Source organism: Mustela putorius, unplaced genomic scaffold (genome assembly GCF_011764305.1).
Source record: "Mustela putorius furo isolate JIRA1106 unplaced genomic scaffold, ASM1176430v1.1 tig00003836_pilon_pilon_pilon, whole genome shotgun sequence".
NCBI lineage: Eukaryota > Metazoa > Chordata > Mammalia > Carnivora > Mustelidae > Mustela > Mustela putorius.
In genome coordinates, this window is record NW_025421989.1 from 34,747,645 (window position 1) to 34,764,073 (window position 16,429).

Consider the following 16,429-nt stretch of genomic DNA (forward strand, 5'->3'; position numbering starts at 1 on the left):
GTGCTGTCTCTATAGACGTGTCTATTGTGGACCTCTCATACAAATGGAATCGTACAATATGTGGCCTTGTGTGTCTAGCTTCTTTCATTCGGCCTCATGTTTTCAAGGTCCATCCGTGATGTAGCAGGTGTCACTCCTTCCCTCCTATTGATGGTGGGATACTATTACACTGTATGGAGAGACCTCGCTCTATTTATTCATTCATTTGGGTCATTTCCATCCGCGGGGCCTCTTTTGAAGAGGGCTGCTAGGAACTTCGCGTCCACGTTTTTGTGCAGACGTACCTTTCCGATTCCCTTGGATGCGCCCCTCAGCATGAAATTGCCAGTTGTATGGCAACTCTCTGTTTGACTTTTGAGGACCTGTGACTCTTTCACTCCAGCTACACCAGTAACATTTGCACAAGCCCAATTTTGCCACATCTTTGCCGGCATTTGTTATTTTCCTTTTCTACCCCCCTTTGTGTGTCCCTCAAGGCTAACGACATCGAGCATCTTTTTGGGGGCGCTTATTGGCCTGTGTGTTTTTTGTAAATGTCCATCACTCCTGACAAGAATTACCCCGGGATTAAACCAATACACAAGAGTAGACTTGGTATTGGATAATTGGATAAATTCCAGGGTGAAGATCACCCAGACAAAGGGGCCAGAATTTATCATTGCACATTTTAATTTTTTTTTTCACTGCCCCTTTTTAAACCACTGCAAGCTACATGCCTGTGGAGTTTTACTCTCCTGACCTCTCGAGCACTGGTTATTGGCACAGCATGTTAAATGTTTTTGGTAACTGCACATAAAATTGTTTTATATTTTTATATTACATCCACTTAATAGAAATATATAAATTAAATTTATATCTTATATTTCCCTTTTTTTAGTTACCTGTGTGCTCTGCATGTTTATCAATATTTTCTTATCAAGTCACAGGGACGCTTTCATAACATAACTGCATCAATCATATATTTTGTCCTCAGTCTTGTTTCTCTTTATAATTTGATTGGAGTGTGGTTTAGTGCTTTTCTCTTTGTGTTAAGCATTTTTGATTATCTATGCAGTTAACCTTTGTTTTCTATTTTCTGATTCTTTCTATCACATCCAAATTTAAAAAGTCTTTCCCCAGGGGCAGAACATTGTTTTAAGTTGAGTCTTCTGAGGAAAATGTTCCAGCTCCTAAGAAATCACAAAACCCCTCAGCCAGGTAAGATGACATTGGTGTCCTCCTGTCCCCAAGGTCCTTCCAGGGAAAGGGGATCGTTTAGCATTACCTTTAAGAGCATGAGTTCCAGAGTCAGACAGCTGGCTGTGAATCCTGCCTCTGTTATGTGGGCACCTTACATGATTTTCCGTACCTCAACTTCCTTATCTGGAAAATGGGGGTAGTCATGGCACCTGCTTCATAGGGTTGTTGAAAAGATTAACTGGTATGCTGAGTTCATCGAAGGAAAGCTTGGATCTGACTGGGGTCTCAGATCTCCCATGGTCAGTGCAGTAGAAGGACAACAGAGGTATTCTTTCTGGTCCCGCCCAAAGAGAGGGCTGCCAACAGGCCCAAGCCTGTTTCAGTGGGGAGGACGGCCCACTGGGCTCACCAGGCTTCTCCACCAGCCTTTCCCTCGCCTGCCTTCTGTTTGGTTTGATATGAGGTTGACAGACCACCTGGCCCACTAAACTGGGACAGGAAACTTGTCCCCATCTGCCACTTACCTGTCCAGAGCCCAGCTGCCATCTTTGTTTTTATATCCAGAGTGGGGGCAGCTACAGATGAGAACAGCCTTGCTTGTTAGGTCAGTGGGTCACGGCTCCAGGGCTCCTGCCCTGTCCTCTCCCTCCCCTTACCCCACCTCTCATCCCCCATCCCCCTCTCCGGGTGGCTCAGACCCCGGAATTTTAATTGGCCTGAAACCTTGTTAATAAGAGTAGCTGGAGAGAGGCCTGAGGGGGATTCAAATGCCTGTGACTTTCAGGTGGGGGACTCAGTTCCCCAGGAAGCCAGTCAGTGGGGGATGGTGACCTGGACTCAGGCTGGCAAAACATGGGGTGGGGGAGGGGTACTGCTGAGTCCCGGAGTCTCTGCAATGGAAAACAATGATCCCCATGTTCCTTCAACCCGGACAGAGTTGAAGTTCCTCAGCTTAAAATTCCTAGCCACCCCCCCAACACCCACAAACAACCTGAGGTAGAGTGGCTAATAAAAACAGCAGGCCTTGCCTTGGCTTTGCAAACAGCTCTCACATTCCCTGTGTGAGTCACGACCCTTGTGAGCCAAGGGAGGTGAGCATTGCTGCCCCTGTCTTACAGAAGAGGTGACCGAGCCCCCCCAAAAAGTTAATATTTAGGTCCGGGTGCTATCAAGCCTGGACTCAGTCCACGGGCTCTAACTCCTAGCCTAAAGCAGTGGTTCTCACTCTTTAGTACATCAGAACCCCCAGAATCCCAGGGGGCCACCCCGCCCTGAGTTTCCAACTTAGTGGGTCCAACCTGGGGCCAAGAGATCCCTTTCCTTTCTTTTTTTTTTTTTTTTCTATCTTTATGGAGATGTAATTGACAAATAACAAGTTGTGTATATTTCCGGTGTTCGGCTTGATGTTCTGATATACATATACATGGAGAAAGAATCACTGCTGTCATCGAAGAGAAATGGAATCAGTGTCTCGAAGAGAATTCGCTTTTCTAAGAGGCTTCCAGGTGACACCGCTGTCATGGGGCCAGGGTGCACACTTGGAGAACCGTTGGCCTAAAAACTCGTGTCACTGCCTCATAGCTTCTCATTGTGTTAATAGGAAATGCTCCCAGCAGCTGCGGATGGACAGATTCAGGCGTTCTCCAAAGAATCCCTTCCCGCAGCACATCAAAGCACAAGGCAGGAGCAGCAGCCTCCAACAGCAGGGGGTTCTCACATCAGGGAAGGAGCTTGAACGTAGAGGCTGGGGCAGTCGGGGCTGGGGACCTGAGCACAGGGGGTTAATTCTCAGTTCCTGCCGGGGAGTCCACGTGACTGGGAAGGAAGCAGGTGGAATGATTGCTTTATATACAGAACCATCAAGGTCTTGGCTGTGTAAAACCCAATCATTACTTCCAGGTAGTAATGCGTTTTAGGCAATGTCTTCTGCTTATGCTCAGCAATGCATGAGTCTCGGAGCAGTGGCCAGAGAAATGGCGAGTTGTCGGATATCGAGCGAGTGATAATGGAATCCAGGAGGTGGAAATTACAAGTCGAAAAGTAAAATCGATGCCCTGCCTGTGAAATGACGGAATGCCTGGTGAGGAACCTTATAGAGATGTCCCCCACCCTCTCCTGCCCCCTCACTCGGCACCGACCTCTAAGAAGCTTGCCAGTTCAGAAGTTCCTTGAGGGCAGGGACCACATTTTAATCATGGGGAATCATATCACATCAAGGCAGAAACGGGGTCTCAGACAGCTCCCAGCCCTGGAAGGGCAAATCGGTTTCATTTTGGGGCCGAGTCGGATCTTTTAGGGACAGCTGCCTGAAGTCTCTTGGCTCCGTGGGGAGCCATTCTTACCACGGGGATTAAGGAGGGGGCGGACACTACATGACATGCAACAGCACTTTGCTCAGCCTACCCAATCCAATCTAGTCCTACCTGCCCCGCTGATAGATGGGGAAAGAAGAACAGCCCCCCGCTCCCCTCCCCCGGTCCCCAAGTACAGCCCAGCATGCCCCTGTCCCCTAGCAGTCCCTGCCTACCAGGTCAAGGGGCTTGAGCAGAGGATTCAAGGGTCCATCGACTGGGATGGGAGAAAAAAAGAACATCTTTGGTTTTAGTAAGCTCTAACTGAAATCGAGCCCTTCCTTCCGTCCTGAACGGAGGCAGCAACTCACACGAAACCAGCAGCTCCATGACCATCACTTGGAGAGACCACAGTGATCTCCACGGCACATCAGAGTCCCCGTGGGTATCTCTCCAGATCACTTACGTGCCTCACCGGGACCAAATGATAGCATTTATTAGACCGGCCGCTAAATCTTGTTGTTGAATGCATCTATAAAGAAGCACAGACAATACTGCATCACGAAGTTGTTTTAAAGTATTTGGGGAACTGCGTCTCAATAGGATTGGTTCCTCCAGAATCCTAACTGATGCAGTTGAACACATTATTCCAAGAAGGAGTCTATGGGCTCTACCAGATACTGGGGGTGAGTGCATGGTCCAAAAAAAAATAAAAAGTTTAAAAGCCCCTGCCAGCATTTGCTGATGGCAAGTCCCGCACACCTGGGCCCCTCCCGGCCTTGACATTGGTCGGAGGAGCGGATGTGGGCAACGCGGGCCGTCTTAGGTGCCTTGTATTCTTTGCTGTGACTTGGCAGCAACTGGAAGCTGAGACGGTGTGAATTGGCTGCTCTCCACTCTGGGGAGACAGCTGACCTCGGGGGCTTGCTGGCCCCAGATGCCCAGACGGTGACAGCTCTGGCCCTGTGCCAGGGCCTCCCTGGCTTGGCCTTCCACACCGTGGTCAGTCTGGGTCACAGACACGGCAGCTTGATGTTGGGTGCCGGCCTTCTTCTTTCTCCTGCAGCAACCCTTCCCTTCTACGGTGATGTCCCTTGGCAGCCCGAAGGGCAGGCTTCATGGCTAGCTTACGGCTGGGTCTGGATACCTGTTTTCTCAGCCTTGGGGGGAGGGGAGCAAGACAGCCTGGTGGGGATCACAGGCCACATCACTGTTTCCCTTTCATCTTCAACATGCAGCTATCCTCCTTCCTTCAAACATGCAGATGCTAAATTCACAGCAATTAGCCCTGGAAAGCACCTCCAGAAAAATCGTCTGTTCCTCCCTTCGCTTTACAAACCGCGACACAGGCTAGGAAAATCAGCATGACCCGCCCATGTGTCCCAGACCTGGAACCGCCTGGTGCAGTCCTTTCTCCACCCCTGCACAGCCTCATAAATAATGTAAGATTTTGGCCCCTTCGCCGTCTGTCTTAGGTCAGTGAAAAAACTGCAAATCCGTTTTCACTCAAAATCACTATTTGGTTAAGTGGCGGGGGGTGGGGGATTTCCGGTCTTGGTGTCTTCCTTGTAACTGGCACAGCTGCAGGGTCTGTGCAAAATTCTTGTTGGTTTTCCTCTTCATAGACCCCCTGGAGGACTTCTAGAAGTGTGCATGAGAGGGAAGACCTCGTGTCTTCCATCAGTGGCAGACGTGATGCCTCCAAGATGTTTCCGGTTTGGAGGCTGCTCCAAGGATATAAGGTCCTTCAGTTGGTCAAGACCAGGCGAGCGGCTGTAACAAACATTCCACCAATCTCCATGGCCAACTAAAAGGGAGGTCAGGCTTATTTCTCCCTCAGCTCGTGTTCTAGTCAAGCGTTCCAGGGTCGGTGCTGCCCACGGGGATTCAGGACCCAAGCTTCATCCACCTTGCGGAAAACCATAAAATCAACTTCAATATATGTGCCTCCCAAGGTCAAAATGGGATAGGAAAAGAAAATGGAGGATCCCGAATGAGAGATTTTTGTGGCTCGTGCACATCCCTTCTAGCTACTTTCCGTAGGCTAGAACTCAGTTACTTGGCCCCAACCTAACTTCCAGGAAGGCCGAGAAAGGCAGGCAAGCTGTGGACTCAAGAAGACGAGCACATGGAAGTGGTGGGGATGGGGTGCTATCATTGCCACAGTCATTAATGCCATGCTATTATTTTAGTAAAAGTTCTTTTGGTTGCGTGTGACAAACCAGCTGAGCAGGGCTGAGAAAAATGTTGAATGAAGATGAACCAAAAGGTTGCTGGATACTTCAGAGAATCTAAAGGAAAGTTGGGATGGAACGGAAGAGATTCAGGAAGGAGTAAATGAGTCAGCGAAGATCATCTATGGCACCTTAATGGGAAGTGATCAGTAACATTCCCATTCTATGGGACCCTTTTTCTTTGAGTCAGTCATTCAACAAATACGATTCAGTGTCTACAGGATGCCAGACTTAGCTTAACTGCCGTGGGCACGCAGATCTATCCCTGGTCTCATGGAGTTGACATTGTGTTCAATTCTCTCCGCAAACTATTTTCTCTCTTCTTTGTGCCCATCTTCCCAAGGACCACTGTGGTCCTTGCATGGGGTATAATGGTACTGACACTGCCAGCTCTCCTCGTGCAGGACTCCGGAAGGGCCATCTTGGCCTGTGGCTCTCCCAACTTCTATTTCTTTTTTTTTTTTAATTTTTTATTTTTTATAAACATGTATTTTTATCCCCAGGAGTACAGGTCTGTGAATCAGCATGGGGAGGGTATTTGCTTTGGTGAGTGCTGATCCAACTTCTATTTCTGTCCCTTTCCCCAGCTAGTGCCCCCCATATTCTACCTATGAGATATTTGGACAACCGGTTTGTGCCATCTCTTGAGAGGGCAGCACACTCAGATGAGGGCCTCCTATTTATCATGCAGACCAGTGATCCTAATCCAAATTTCCCCAAAAGGAAAAAAGCCTAAGACAAAGATTCGGGTGTCAGTGGTTTATTTGGGAGGTGAGCCCAGGAAGCGTCAGCAGGGAAATGAGGGAGGGAGAAGGAAATATAATAAAGGGGGGGTTCGTGAGCGGGTTCATGTGCTGGTTTCCACTGTGGGCAACTGGGGCTTAATACTGGTGAGGACCTCTGAGAGACCATGAGGAACAGGCCTCTGAATTGGCCCACCAAGGAGCAAGAGGAAGCTCAGTCTTCTTCTATCAACTCATTGATGGTCTTTGGTTGAAGGGATTAACTCCCCAATGCAGGCAGCCAATCAGAACGCTCTCAAGTGGAAAGACCTGGGAAGCTATGGGCCAGGCACTGGCCATCACCATTCCACCCGGAATCAGAGCTCAAAGCCCAGCTTTTCAAAGTGGGGTCCAGGACCCTCCACTTTGGAATCATTGGTACAACTTGTTCTGCTTTCCCCCAGCTCCAGACCTTTGACTTGTGAGTAACAGGAAGGGCTGGAAGGGGCACTTTCTACACACTCTACCAAAAATCGTGACATACTACTCAAGAAAATCATTCTGACTCCTCACCAGGGCCCAAGACCCTCCAAGTCTGGCCCTGCCTACCCATCAGGCCCCACTTCTTCTTCCCTCCACACTTGGAGCCCTCTGTTTTAGCCATACTGGCCCCTTGGCTGAACCTCCTAACCCCATCTCCAGGCTCTTGCACTTGCTTTTCCCACCATCTGACTACTCCTTTGTCCCCCATTTGCCTCACCTTGTTTGGGGTCTTGACTCCAAAACCCTTCCTTGGCCACTTTGTCTAAAATAGCTTCCCACACCCTCTCCTTACTTGATTTGATGGCTCTCCGTCTAAGTTACATGTAACAGTCCTTCATTTATTTGTTTGTTGCTTAGCCTGTCACTCAGATGAAAGCATCCTGAGAACAGAGACCTTCACAGCTTTGCCTCTCAACCCCCATGCCTGAACATAATAGGTGCTCAGGAAATACTGGTTAGATGAACAGACCTGGGCACTTCCACCCTCTTCGTGGTGCAATTTTAGGAGTAGTTACCTCCTCATACAAAGCAGAGAAAATTGGAAGTGGGGCTGGTAGAATTTGGGGGGTAGTTCTTCCAAGGCAGTAGGCTCAGACTCTGAAAAGGAAAGCTCTTAAAACTGTTTTCTACTCCCCCCACCATAGCATACCCTGTCAACATCCCATGAACCCCTCACCTATCCAACCACAAACCTCTGAGACTCTCAGGCCAGGCTCCCTAAGAAAATCAGAAATTCGGAACCTTGAGTTGGGGAGGAGGGAGATAATCTCTGTGCTCTCAGTCCAAAGCACACACAATTAGAAATCCATAAATTAGAAGGAGTCCATTCTGGGTGCCTGGGTGGCTCAGTCAGCTGGGCATCTGCCTTTGGCTCAGGTCGTGATCACAGGAGATGCAGGGATCAAGCTGTGGATCAGGCTCCCTGCTTGGTGGAGTGTCTGCTTCTCCCCCTGCACTTATCCCTGCTCGTGGTGTCTCGTTTTCTCTAATAAATGAATAAAATCTTCAAAAAAAAAAAAAGGCATTCATTCTAACCCCACCTGGGCCCCTGTCTCCTGCTCTGAGGAATGGATGTAATACTTTACTGAGAGCATGGTTGTGAGCAGCAAAGAAGCTAATCACAATTACATATAAACCAAACACTCAGCATGATACCCAGGGCATGGTAGCACCCAATAATGCTAGCCTAGTATTCTTTTTCCACCTAGCAGGATGCCTGTGGCACAGTGCTTGACACAAGGGATGCCCTGGGGACAGAAAGGTGATCTTGACATCTTGACGTGGTCCCTGAGCTCTGCGAGATTTGGAAGAACCCAACAGTAATGACATCATTGCCACCTACAGCCATAGAGCTGGGGAGACCCGGAAGAGGAGGAATCCAAGGAGATGAACAAGAGTTGGTTGTGCTACTGCTCCATCTTGTTCGCCTTGCACTTCCCAATGGCTGGGCTTGGAAAGGCTCTATCACAATCGTTGTCACCCAGCCAGGCCCTTGTCCTCGACCCTCCTTCCATGTCCTTCACCGATTCTCCAATCAGGAACCCAAAGAAAAGGAAAGAAAATTCTTACCACCTCCACTATTTCCATCTCCAGCCTCACTCTCATGTACTTAGTTATTTCTGTGAATTGTACTTTCTGACCTTGACCCCTTGACTCCAGATGTGAGGCCCCGATGCGGGCCAACTTGCTTGTATTTCTTTTTGCCCCTCTTCTGGAGGCTGCCACCTCAGTCATGGCGGTCAGGCTAATAGTGGGGTTTGGCAAGATCTCACAGGGGAAAGATGATGAGATTTCAGTTGCTTCTTGTGTTTCAAGCTCCTCTCTGATCTGGGCAGGTGGGGAGGGGGGGAAGAGGCAGCCCACGTGGGCAACTTGGGAAACAAGCCTAGATAAGAACTCCTTGACAGGCCCAGCTAGCAGGGCCCTCATTCACACCGCTTCAAAGACAAACACTTTGCGTTTGTCGATTTGTTTTAGGCCTTGCCGAATCTGCAACTCTGTGGCCTTGACTCTAAAAATAAATCTCTTGCAATAATGACAGGGCTGTTGCAAAGAGGAAGGCGTGTAAGGAAGGAGAGCCAGGGAGAGGAGAGGGCAGGCGGGAGAGAAACCGAATACCCAAACAGGAAGGAGGGATGTGGGGAGATGGCCCCGGCTCCTTTCTCCCAACCTGGGGCTGGGCCCAAGCTCATTCAAACCCGACCTTGGAAGAGGAAGCCGTCCTACCTAGCCATGGTGACCCAACTGCTGTGGTCCCCACCCTCACACCGAGTGTCAGCTTCACCTGTGAACCCAGCCCCGCAGAATCTGAATCTGGGTTTGCACCTGGGGTTTCACCGAAGGTGACACAGAGGAGCCAGACCCTGGACTCCTTCCCTTCCAACAAACCAGAAGTGAACCCCTCCCCCCAACCAAGGGGCTTCCTTCCAGGAACTTTCCTCTGGAAAGAGGAACCTAGTAGCACCCGGCCAGGTTCCTCGTGGACCCAGCCCATTTTATTAGAATGTCGCCCTTCTTCACGGGCCCCCAAGATAATTAGGAATCTCATCCATCTGTCCTGTGATCATTCAGCATTCACCCGGACGCAGGACCCGGGATTGAACTCATGACAGGCCTAGTCCCTCCCAGGGGTCTTTCTGGATTTTGTCATTTGAATCCCTTCCCTCTCAATCTCTTGCTTTTTTTCGCCCTTGCTGGCTCCTGGCCTGAAATGTTTCCCTGTCCCCTCATCTGTATGAAACTCTATTTCATGGCCTTGGTGCAAGATTTTGCTACACACTGACACCCCCCCCCCTTCATTCTCCCCTCCCTTTAAGGCTCACAGACATATTTCAACCCTCCTTACTGTTCTCATCAGTTCTCCAAAGAGACCGTCCTCTCTTCCTTTCTGTCTTGGCGGTCATAAACTCAGTTATTTAGTGTAGACTCTGATTCTCCTTCCTCCCGTCCAGGCTGGGCAGGTGAACAGTCAGGCCATTGTTTAGATGCTGAGCAGGTGACAAACAGTTATGGTTGCTCTTTGCTGGAATTCTAAATAGTGGCTGTCACTCTTCATTGACTATAAAATGTACAAATGTGAATGATAAGAAAGAACATAACTGTGCCCCATCTTATCAAATTTATTTTAGCTGTGCTTTAAAATCAATTTAATTTGTAAATTATTCATGGCATGTAGCAACTATTACAGACTTGCGCTACCAAAACCTAGGCTTTAAAGATTGTACTAACTTTTTCGAGACGTTTTGTGGACGCTTTTTATCAATTTTTATTACAGATGTAATGCGTATCTCTTTTGGAAAATGTGGATACTACAGATAAGCAAAAATAATTATTTTATTATTATCACCTCTAATCCTATGACCAAGAAGTAATCACTGTTAACATTTCAGTATATATCCTTTCAGGGTCTTTTCATTCTACTCACATACACACACACACACACACACACACACACACACACACGCACTATGCGTAAATCTCTCTCTTTTTTTTAAGGTCATTGTATATATACTAGCTTGTCTCCAAAGATGGCCGCCATCAATTCCTTCCCCTCTGTTCTGGAGCCTCTGTGTTTTGGAGCCAGTTCATACCAACATCCCAGAGCCAGCCGTGCACTTCTCTTTCCAATTCTTCATTCGGCAGCATCATGTTAATAGCTTAAAATCAGCCATGATGGTAAATGCTACCAATCAGGGCTTTTTTTTTTTTTAAGACATCCAATTTTTAAATATTTACCAGCATACCATTGTGCATGTATACACCCAGGGCCAACTTCATGGGCTTGCAATTTGAGCAGACGTACAGGGCCCTATGATCAGAATGGCCTCATTTTTGGCTTAAGGCTGTGCTATCGTCACCTTGAAATTCTTAGGAATTTGATGTTTGAACTTAAACTTTTTAACTGAAGTCTGATAGGACAATGGAGCGGGTGCAAGACTAGAGGAGATACATAGGATATGGGTGTCTACCATTTCTTGTTTCCCCATTAGCAGTGGTGTTCGTGATGCCCCATGAGCACAGAGTTCTGGTAAACCTACAATGCATGGAACTCAGCAAGACCTGAAGCAAATAAAAGGTAAGCATGTGGCATCTACAACAAAGGGAGCTGGTGCCCTGTGAGGCTCTGCTTTCCATTTGAAACAGTTCTTGCTCCAAATGCAGGAAGAAAGCAATGATGTTGGAAGAAACACAAACAACCAAGGAAGCCTATCATATTCTTTCTTGTGTTACCTCCCCATACTAGCCAACCACTTATACTGAAAATGGGGACATAGGAGGAATGGGAAAGATAGGGCATTCATAATTCCTTTCCTTTTGGGGCCTTCCTTACTCGTCGGTAAGCAGAAGTTTGGCAGAATGTGCGCACATCAAGAAGTCAAATTAAACAGTGGAGTTAGTTTTGTACAGCATTTCCACAGTTGGATGGTAAGACCAAAGTATGTATGTATGCATGAGCTACAAAACATGAATTGTGTAATTTCAGTGAGTCTGCATAAGAGTTAAGGGCCCCTGGGGCGCCTAGGTGGCTCAGCCAGAGTATCCAACTCTTGATTTCGGCTCAGGTCATGATCTCGGGATCCTGGGATTGAGCCCCATGTCAGGCTCAGAGCTCAGCAGGGAGTTTGCTTGTCCCTGTGACCCTCCCCACACTCATGCTCATCCTCTCTCTCTCTCATAAATAAATAGAATCTTTTTTTGAAAAAAAAAAAGGTTAAGTGTCCCTGCATTTGCATTTAAAACTGACTTCACGCAATATATAGATGAATGGTAAATTCATGTTAATAATTTAAATTTTTAATTTTCTTTACTTAGAACCACATTGAATAGCAAACCAAAAAACACTATGACAAGTCAAGAGAGAGACCGTGAAAGAAAGGGGGAAAGCTTTATATTTTAGCATTTTCAATGACACTTTTTTTCCTGGTTTTTTTGAGCAAGGGTTCCTGCATTTTCATTCTCCACCGCGTCCCACAAATTGTGGAGCCAGTCCTGTGCATGCCACTCCTCACTGGGTCCTGCGGGGGGTGGGGTCTATTTCCACCTCTCAAATCTAGTCTGGCCTGTGGCTGCTTTGATCAGTAAAACTCTAGAAGTGAGCCCAGAGCTACAGTGAAAGAAGTCCAGACTATTCTGTCTCTCTAGACCATGTGCAGGAGCACTGGGGTGGCAGACACAGGGGTGAAGAAGCCACCTTGAAGGTCTGGCCCAGTCGAGCCTTCAGATAACTCCAGCATCCATTGCCCATCTAACTGCAACCGCACAAGAGACCCCAGGCAAACTCCCAAGCTGAACTTTGTCAACCCACAGAACCATGAGTGGTAATAAGGATGATAAGCTGTTGTTTGATGCCACCAAGCTTTGGGGTGTTTTGTTCAGTAGCCAGAAACAACTACAACAGTATCCTTCCCCTTTTATAACCTGTGTTTTTAGATTTTAAGGAGAAAATTCTAGATTGATTTCTTCCAGGAATCAGAATTCCAAGTAGCAAATATTCGGGTGAGATGCAAGTCGCTGTGGGGCACAAGAGTAGATCTCAAAATGCCTGAGAGTCACATGGCAAGGTGGGGGACATAATGGGGACATAGTAAAAATACAGTTCTTCTGACTCCAGCCCCCCAGATTTGAATCCAGTAAATCTGGGGTGTGGCCAAGGCATCTGTACTTTTCCAAGCCCCCACATGATTCACAGCAGACTTTCAGTGTACCTCAGAATGCAGCGTCATGGGGTATGACTCTGTAGTGGTAACAGACTCTTGTTTTCAGAGTCAGAAGATTCCCATAGCTATCCCAGCCCTGAATTGTAGAACTCAGTGATGGCCCTGGAGGGTTAACTAGAATAAGGATAGACTTGCCCATCACAGAGCTTCCTTCATTATACATTTCAAAAACAACAGAGAGAACATATAAACTATTCTTCTTACATGTTAAGCACAACTTTCAAGAAAGGCATCCAACACTTATTGATTCCTCATAGGACCATGCATGGGGGTTGAGAGAGAGAAAATGCCCATCTTTTGTCTGCCCAATACTCTTCCTTTTGTCATCATTCCCAAAAGATACATGGGTGACCCCAAAATACCATTCAATGTCAGGTCCCCCGAGGGAATTAAAAACCATAAGAATTGGGGCGCCTGGGTGGCTCAGTGGGTTAAAGCCTCTGCCTTCAGCTCAGGTCATGATCCCAGGGTCCTGGGATCGAACCCCACATCGGGCTCTCTGCTCAGCAGGGAGCTTGCTTCTCCCTCTATCTCTCTGCCTGCCTCTCTGCCTACTGTAATCTCTGCCTGTCAAATAAATAAATAAAATCTTTTTTAAAAATTTAAAAAATAAAAAACCGTAAGAATATTTTAGGTAGCCCTACCAAAAGAAAAATGATATTACTAAAATTCAAATTTCAGTCAGTTTATAACATGTATCTGTATTCCCAGCTCCTCCCATGGTGCTTGCCTCAATGTGGGTTTTCATTTAAGTTATCAATAAATTCAAAGCATCAAACAAAGCTATGAGCTTGATGTCATACAGACATCACTGGATGTGATCAGCTCTCCATGGACCTAATCTGCTCCTTGTAGGAAATATCTTCAAATAGATGAGAGTATCGTGGTGAAATAAATTCACTCAGAGGTTCCCAGGAATATCTGAATCCCTGGGAAGCTGTTTCAATCTGGAAGCTCTCTAGGAGACTTTAATGGAATCAGGTTTGTTGCATGTCCCCCAGCTACCAAGGGTGAGGGATGGAAGGTGCTCCCTGGTTCTTGGGGCATGACCACAAAGAATGAGTGTAACCACAGACCTGGACCAAATGGGCATCTGAGTGGTCAGCAGAGAGGAGAGCTTATGACCTTCGAGGTGATGAGTTTATTTTTTTAAAGACCTTATTTATTTAACAAAGAGAGACACAGCAAGAGAGGGAACACAAGCAGGGTGAGTGGAAGAGGGAGAAGCAGGTTTCCCGCCAAGCAGGGGGCCCGTTGTGGGGCTCTATCCCAGGACACTGGGATCATGACCTGAGCCGAAGGCAGATGCTTAACGACAGAGACACCCAGGTGCCCAAGGTGATGAGTTTAATGTTGCTCAACCTCATCTTCCTCATCCGTGAAACAGCAAAACAGTACATAGCTCACAAGGTTTTCCCGAGCATTCAGAAGGTAGCACACACAAAGCATCTCGCTCAGTGCCTGGCACATAACAGCTCCTCAAGAAAATATTATCTCCTATTTCCTTTCCTTGAACTCTCACTACCCTGGATGATTCTCTCACACTTCAGCTTGCCCTGAAGATATGGCACTGTTAGTTATAAAAGAACCTGGGAATGGGTGGTGTATCAGTCAGCTCTTGCTGCATAATGAGCCACCTCAAACTTAGTAGCATAAAACCTTACTCATTTCAGTTGAGCTCCATTGGGCAGCACAGCTTCTTGCTATTATCTACCTGGCCATAGCTCCTCACTGCAGATTGAGGTCAAGTCTGACTCTGGGTCCTAAGGGGTGGGCCATCAGCTACCAGGGGAAAGTGTTTCTCATGGTCACAATAGAGGTACAAAAGGGAAAGCCCCACTATGCCTCCACATTTCCAGCTAGAAGGACAAAAGGAGACAATGGTAGGAGTACCAGCCCAGCTTCTGGGTCCACCTGGCAAAAGCTGCAAGCACAGTCTATCAGAGGAAACTGAAGCTATGGGAGAACCCCAGCCACTATGGGTATGCTGTCCAACACAGAGAATGGGGAAGAAATACCCTGACTTCATTTTTTAAGTTAACATAAATTATTTGTTTCAGGGGCACAGGTCTGGGATCCATCAGGCTTACACAATTAACAGCACTCAACATAGCACATACCCTCCCTAATGTCCATCACCTAGCCACCACATCCCTCCCACCTCCCCTCCACTCCAGCAACCATTAGTTTGTTTCCTGAGACCAAGAGTCTCTTAAGGTTTGTCTCCCCCTCAGTTTCATCTTGTTTCACTTTTCCCTCCCTTGCCCTATGATCCTCTGTCTTTCTCAAATTCCTCATATCGGTGAGATCATATGATAATTGTCTCTCTATGATTGACTTATTTCACTTAGCATAATACTCTCTAGTTCCATCCACATCATTGCAAACAGCAAGTTTTCAATTTTTGTGGCTGCATAATATTCCATTGTATATATATATATACCACATCTTCTTTATCCATTCATCTGTTGATGGACATCTAGGTTCTTTCCATAGTTTGGCTATTGTGGACATTGCTGCTATAAACATTCAGGTGCACATGCCCCTTAGGATCACCACATTTGTATCTTTAGTGTAGATACCCAGTAGAGTGATTGCTGGGTCATGGGGTAGCTCTATTTTCAACTTTCTGAGGAACTTCCATACTGTTTTCCAGAGTGGCTGCAACAGTTTGCATTCTCATGAACAGTGTAGGAGGGGTTCCCCTTTTTCCACATCCTTGCCAACACCTGTCATTTCCTGGCTTGTTAATTTTAGCCACTCACTGGTGTGAGGTGGTATCTCACTGTGGTTTTGATTTGTATTTCCCTGATGCCGAGTGATGTGGAGCACTTTTTCATTTGTCTGTTGTCCATCTGGACGTCTTCTTTGCAGAAATGTCTGTTCATGTCTTCTGCCCATTTCTTAATTGGATTCTTTGTAATACCATGACTTCTTTTCCCTTCCTGACTTGGGACTTTCATCAGTTTTTCCCATTGGCCAAACCTACCAGGAAGCCAGAGCACAAGGGAGCAGGGAAGTGTAGTTCTCGTGAGACAGAGCAGTGTAGAAAAGGCAAGGATGGATGTGGGAGCAAACAGGTGAATGAGACAGCATTTACCTGGCCAGATGTGGGCACAGGAGCAATCACCACCAGTGCCCCACCCACAACCCTTGGCAATGACTCATCTTGTCTTCCTGGAGATGCCCGCAGCTCTGCCTGAGGGTTTTTCTGGCTCACAGTGCGTGCCTGGGTTCCACATGGGATGAGCTTAAAGGGTTGTAGAGTTGGCATTCTTGGGAGTGGCCTTCAACCAACGACAGAGAAGAGGTGATGGCTAACACCCCAGCTTCTTCACCCCGTGAGCCCATTCTGTATCATCTCCCAGAGGTCCTGGGTAGGACTGAGCCCTGACCGCCTGCAGTGTTAATCTACTTGTTACCACGTTGGCTGTTGATTTCCTTTCCCTTTCCAGCCCTCTCACCTCCTCCTGGCCCAAATCAACTCCTTCCACCAGCCTGAGACACCCAGCCCAACACAACTGCCAGCCGGCATTGGCACCTTCTCACCACCACACCTTAGAGGCAGGGCAAGAACAAGCCGCAGAGCCAGGGAGCAGCCCCACAATGCTGGGTTCATGCCCAGGAGATCCAAACAACCACCACCAGCCCCCCGGCGCCATGTTTGGCTCTTCCCGCACCCTCCACCCCCACCCTACCCACCCACCCCGCTGCATAGGCCCACTTCCTTCTCACTCCTTCCA